Below are 6,000 nucleotides of genomic sequence, written 5' to 3' on the forward strand. Positions count from 1 at the left end.
TCCTCTTTTGAGAAATGTCTGTTTAGGAATACTGTCTATGTTAATTGGATTTTATTCTATTGACTTCTTTATATATTCTGGTTATTATACTTTGTCAGATGTATAACCAGCAAATATTTTATTCCATGTGTAGGTAGTCTCTTGACACAGTTGATTAGTTCTTTTGCTGTGCAAAAGCTCTTTAGTTTTAGAAAATCTCATCTGTCTATCTTTTTGTTTGTTTCCTGTGCATTTGAATTCTGATACAAAAAAAACTGACTCCAAGGCCTGTAGAGAGAAAGGAAGGGAGGGAATGTAGGCTGGAAAGTATCATTATGTTCTGAATACTATATATGAAATACATGAAACTTATTTCCTTTATACACATAATTTAAAAAAAAAAAGAAGAAGAAGAAGAAGAGGGGCCGGTGCCGTGGCACACTAAGTTAATCCTCCTCCTGTGGCACCGGCATCCCACATGGGCACCAGTTCTAGTCCTGGCTGCTTCTCTTCCAATCCAGCTCTCTGCTCTGGCCTGGGATAGCAGTAGAATATGGCCCAAGTGCTTGGGCTCCTGCACCCACATGGGAGACTGGAAAGAAGTACCTGGCTCCTGGCTTCGGAACAGCACAGCTCCGGCCATTGCAGCCATTTGGGGAGTGAACCAATGGAAAGAAGACCTTTCTCTCTGTCTCTCTATCTCACTGTCTGTAACTCTACCTGTCAAATAAATAAATAAAATCTTTTAAAAAAAGAAGAAGAAAAATCTCACTCCAATAACCTGAAGCATTTCCCCCATTTGCTCCTAGTAGTTTTAAAGTTATAGGTCATACACTTGATTATTTTACCAATTTTGAGTTGACTTTCATACATAGTGAGGATAAGGATAGGTTTCATTGTTCTACCTGTGGTATCCTATTTTCCCAGCACTATTTTATTGAGCCTGTTCTTCCTTCAGCACATGTTCTTAGCATTTCTGTCAAAGAACAGTTGACTGTAGGAATGTGGGTTTACTCCTAGGTTCTCTATTCTGTTACATTGGTCTATTTAACTGTTTTATGCCAATACCATGCATTTTAATTACTCTAACATTGTAAAATGTTGTAAAGTCAATGCATCATGCATTGTACTTTTGACTCAAGATTGCTTTGGTTAGTAGAGGTCTTTGTGGTTTTATACAAATTTTAGTAGTATTATTTTAAGTTCTGTAAAAAATGTCATTGTTATTTTGGTAGAGGTTGCATTGAATCTGTAAATAGCTTTGGGTAGTAGAGAAATTTTAATTATATCTGATCTTCCAATCCATGAACCCAGAGTGCCTTTCCATTTGTTTGTGTTATCTTTAATTTCTTATCAGTGATTTATATTTCTCATTGTGGAGCTCTTCTACCTTTTTGGTTAACTTTTTTTGTAGTTATTAAAAATTAGAGTTTTTTCTTTGATTTCTTTTTCAGATGATTCACTATTGGCATATAACAGCACTACTGATTTTTGCATAATTTCTTTGTATCCTGCAACATTGTTGAATATATTAATTCCAATTTTGTGGAAGAGTTTTTGGAGTTTTAAAGATATAAGATCATATCTTTTGCAAACAGTACAACCTGACTTCCTCCACTGTCACTTGAATCCCTTTATCTTTCTTGCCTAATTGCTGTGACTAGGACTTCTAGTATTATGTCAAATAAAAGTGGTTAAAGTTGACATCCTTATCTTACTCCAGATCTTAGAAAGCCTGCAACTTTTTCTCCATCCAATATGCTGTTAGTTGTGGCTTAATGTCTGTGGGCTTTTTCATGTAGGGGTATATGCCTTTTGTACATAATTAGTTCAGAGTGTTTACATGAATCAATTTGAAATTCATCAAAAGCCTTTTCTGAATCTATTGAAATGACCATATAATTTTTGCCTTTCATTTTGCTGATGCAGTATAGTTTTCATTGATTTGCATATGTTGAACCATCTTTGTATCCCTGGGATATATCTCACTTGATCATAGAGAATAATCTTTTTAATATGGTATTATATTTGTGGCTGGTGCTGGGGCGTAGCAGGTAAAGCTGCCGCCTTCGGTGCCAGCATCTCATGTGGGTACCAGTTTGAGTCCCAGGTGCTCTCTTAAGATCCAGCTCTCTGCTATGGCCTGGGAAAGCAGTAGAAGATGGCCCAAGTCCTTGGGCCCCTGCACTTGTGTGGGAGACTCAGAAGAAGCTCCTGGCTTCGGATTGGCTGTTATGGCCATCTGGGGAGTGAACCAGTAGATGAAAGAGCTCTCTCTCTCTCTCTGCCTCCTGCTCTATTTAACTTTGCTTTTCTAATAAATAAATAAATAAATAAATAAATAAATAAATCTTTAAGAAAAATATGCCATTGGGGCCAGCGCTGTGGTGCAGTGGGTTAAAGCACTGGCCTTAAGCGCTGGCATCCCATATGGGCGCTGGTTCTAGTCCTGGCTGCTCCTCTTCCGATCCAGCTCTCTGCTATGGCCTGGGAAAGCAGTGGAGGATGGCCCAAGTCCTTGGGCCCCTGCACCATCATGGGAGACCCAGAAGAAGCTCCTGGCTCCTGGCTTCGGATTGGCACAGCTCCAGCCGTTGCAGTCATCTGGGGGATGAACCAGCTGATGGAAGACCTCTCTCTCTCTCTGCTTCTACCTCTCTCTGTAACTCTATCTTTCAAATAAATAAAATAAATCTTTAAAAAATATATATGCCATTGTATTCAATTTGTCCTGACATATTTTTAAATACTATTTTCTTCTCTTTGCCATTATCTGTTCAGGCTTTTACTTCATATTGTGTTGATTACTACAGCTTCGTAAAGTATTTTGAAATCAGGAGATAGGATACCTTCAGCTTGGTTTTGATTTATCAAAGTTGGCCATGGTTGGGGCTGGCACTGTGGCACAATAGGTTATGCCACCGCCTGCAATGCAAGGATGATTTTAGGCACTAGTTCAAGTCCCGGGCACTCTTCTTCCAATCCAGCTCCCTGCTAATATGCCTGGGAAAGCAAAGGAGGATGGCCCAGGTCCTTGGGCCCCTACACCTCTATTGGAGACCCAGAACAAGCTCCTGGCTTCAGCCTGGCACAGTGCCAGCCATTGCAGCCGTTTGTGGAGTGAATCACCAGGTAGAAGATCACTATATCTCTATTTCTCCCTCTCTCTTTCAAATAAATAAAATAAACCTTCTAAAAAAATTGACCATGCTCTTTGAAATTCCTTATGAATTTTTGATTTGATTTTTCTTTTTCTACAGAAAATGCCATTGGGTTTTGATTGGAACTTAATGAAATCTGTAGGTTACTTTTCATAGTATGAAGATTTTAACAATATTCTCTTCTAATCTATGTACATGGACTGTATGTGTTGTTTAATTTTTTTTTCTTTAAGGTTCTCTGTAAGTCATTTCCACTTTGCTTTTTATACATTACAAACAAGATAATTACAATGATTTAGATAGCATCAAATAATTTATTGTACCATAATTTTAATAAAAATATTATCTTATAAAAAGAATACCATGGGTGTATTTCTATGTTCCATCTGTTAATTAAATTACCTTTAGAGAAGTTTCTTCGATAGAAGAAACACTTCAACTTAGTACCTAGAACATAATATCCTTAAATCACTGCACTTATGTTTAAATTTATGAAGCAGGGGGCTAGCATTGTGGTACAGGAGTTTACACTAGCTTTCAATGCCAGATCCCATGGTAGAGTGCCAGTTATAGTTTCAGCTGCTCAGCTTCAGATCCAGCTTCATAATAATGTGCCTGGGAAGGCACCAGAAGATGGTCCAACTGCTTAGGCACCTGTCTTCCATATGGGAGACTCCGATGGAATCCTGGCTTCTGGCACCAGCCTGGCTCAAACCTGGTCTCTCTCACTCTCTTTCTTTATTCAAAATCAAATAAATAAACCTTTAAAAAAAACCCTATGAAGCAATAGTGACAATTTCAAAATAATTTTTATACTATTAAACAACTGATATCTATTTCATACAGAATCTGTATAATTTTAGTACATACTTATTTATATGCAGATAAATATATTATTTTATGTGTAATATCTATTATTTTCTAAACACCCCAAAAAACAAAGAGAATCACAATACGATATGAAATTTATAAATCAAAGTATATACTTTACATAATATTTGAATAATATTATTTTATATTACTGATTTTCAATCTTTTTTTAGTTTCCAAAATATTTGGAAAATAAGTGAATTTTATGTTAGTTAAAGAAATTATTCAGAATTATCAGAATAAATACAATTAACTTACAATCTTGTCACAGAATTACCTCATAGAAAAAAAAATTTTTTTTTTGACAGGCAGAGTGGATAGTGAGAGAGAGAGACAGAGAGAAAGGTCTTCCTTTTTGCCATTGGTTCACCCTCCAATGGCTGCTGCGGCCAGCACATCGCGCTGATCCGAAGCCAGGAGCCAGGTGTTTATCCTGGTCTCCCATGGGGTGCAGGGCCCAAGCACTTGGGCCATCTTCCACTGCCTTCCCGGGCCATAGCAGAGAGCTGGCCTGGAAGAGGGGCAACCGGGACAGAATCCGGCGCCCCAACTGGGACTAGAACCCGGTGTGCTGGCGCCGCAAGGCGGAGGATTAGCCTGTTGAGCCACGGCGCCGGCCAGAAAATTTTAAGTGCTGGAAAGAGTCTGTGAAATGTATGCTGCAATGCTTATAAGATGTAACAATTTTCTCATGGCTATTCTAATCAGAAAAGGTGAAGGATTCTATGAAGTACTTTACAATATTTTTGTAAAAGGAAAATCTTATCCATATAAAATTCATTATTATGTCCCATATTAGGGTATTTTTATTTCCTTAATCAGCATTGAAAAATCCATACTCCTTATATCAGAATATACACACAAACCACAGGTATTCCCTCTGAGGCTCTTGTACTGAAACCTCTTGGCTCTATTTTCATCTGGATGATGTTTCTTTCTTTCATGGAACTAATTATAATTCAGACTTAGATATTGTGGTATTTCAAAAAGCTTAGGGGAAAAAGGAATTATATGTTTAATTTGGTGCAAAAAATATAAATTCATACATAATTTTATCATAATATTCACTTCCATAAACTTTTTGAACATTCCCTTCATATACGATACTTTTGCTCTTGAATGGGAAGTGGAAATAGTGTTTGATTTGGTCATAGCTGTATCCTCACTGCCTGATGCATATCCATTAACTAATAGAACTGGTTTGGAAAAAAATGAATCAATGGATCTTCATGTTATCTCTATTTAAAATATGGTTTCTAGGGGCCGGTGTTGTGGTGTAGCGGGTTAAGCCTCCAACTGTGACTCCAGGATACCTTTTGGGTGCCAGTTCAAGTCCCAGCTGCTCCAGGTCCAATTCAGCTCCCTGCTAGTGTATCTGGGAAACCATCAGAAGATGGCGCAAGTATTTGGACCCCTAAACCCATGTAGTGACCTGGATGAAGCTCCTGGCTCCTAGCTTCAGCCTGGCCCAGACTTGGCCATTGCAGAAATTTGGGGACTGGATCAATGATTAGAATATTTTCCTCTCTCTCTCTCTCTCTCTCTCTCTCTCTGTGTGTGTGTGTGTCTCTATCTTTGTAATGCTGCCTTTCACATAAACAAATAAATAGATCATTTTAAATTTACTATATAGTATATTCTTTTTTCTGCTTATATAAAGCATGGTTTTTTTCTCAAAAACAAAATATGTGTTTCATTGCACTTTTATACTCTACTAATTTTTTCTTTTTTTACTATTCAACTTGCGGAAATGATGGTTTATATCTCACAGTGGCCTGTTTAAACATAGCCTTGCAAAATGCAAAATGCAATTTTGTTAGTGAACCAGAAACTGATCATTGCTTGGGTCAGAGCACTTAAAATGTGTCAGAGCCTTAGAGTTAGTAGGGAAAAGCAACAGCATGAACAGCCTTAGGAACAGAATGAGGTGGAAGTCCAAAAATATACCAAGCATTTGACAGACTATAGATTTTATGCAAAAGTAACTATG

This window comes from Lepus europaeus, chromosome 16, assembly GCF_033115175.1.
Source record: "Lepus europaeus isolate LE1 chromosome 16, mLepTim1.pri, whole genome shotgun sequence".
Taxonomy (NCBI): domain Eukaryota; kingdom Metazoa; phylum Chordata; class Mammalia; order Lagomorpha; family Leporidae; genus Lepus; species Lepus europaeus.